The sequence below is a fragment of the Otolemur garnettii genome, unplaced genomic scaffold (assembly GCF_000181295.1).
Source record: "Otolemur garnettii isolate 467f Iridium unplaced genomic scaffold, OtoGar3 scaffold00085, whole genome shotgun sequence".
NCBI classification, from domain to species: domain Eukaryota; kingdom Metazoa; phylum Chordata; class Mammalia; order Primates; family Galagidae; genus Otolemur; species Otolemur garnettii.
Genome location: NW_003852480.1, coordinates 2,476,858 through 2,477,596, shown reverse-complemented (window position 1 = coordinate 2,477,596; position 739 = coordinate 2,476,858).

Below are 739 nucleotides of genomic sequence, written 5' to 3'. Positions count from 1 at the left end.
TGGGAATTGGGATGGAGAGGAGTAGATGGATTTGTTTGTATGAGGCAGCATCAAGGGAGGACTGGGTGATTTGATACGGTGGGTAAAGGAGAGGGAAGAGTCAAGGGTATCTTAGATTTCTAGCTTGGGCCATTGGGTGCCATTTACCAGCATAGGGTTTAGAGAAGCAGAATCAGGTGTCAGAATCAGGATCCAGGCGTAATAATGACATTAAAAAGCCAGTGAGATACACAAATGGAAATGTCTAATGGCAGTTATATACATAGGTGACCGGTTTAGGAAAGAACAGGCTGAACACAAAAATATGATAATCATTAGCATATGAAGCCATAGAAATAGATGAAATTGTCATAGTCTATTGATAAGAAAAAGACTTAAAATAGTGAATGAGGCTACTAATGAAAATTTTTCTTGAATGGAGGAGCAACTTAGTAAAAAATAAATTTGTGTTTTTTTGAGGTCTTTTACCTAGAATGGAGCGATCTATCCCATGCAAATGTCAATTTGCTTACTCTTTAATTTGTCAGGTAAAATTTATGACTTCACAATTGCAGCTGTATTTCTCCCTTCCCCTTTCTTTTTTGCTTTCAACTTTATCAGTGTCTAAATTGCTTTAATTTGGCCAGTCATTACTTGGAAGAGATTATATATTAGCGTGATGAATTGGTAGTTCTTAAATTAAAAATAGTAAAATACAAAAGTTGAGATAATCCTGATACATACAGATTTTTTTTTTTTT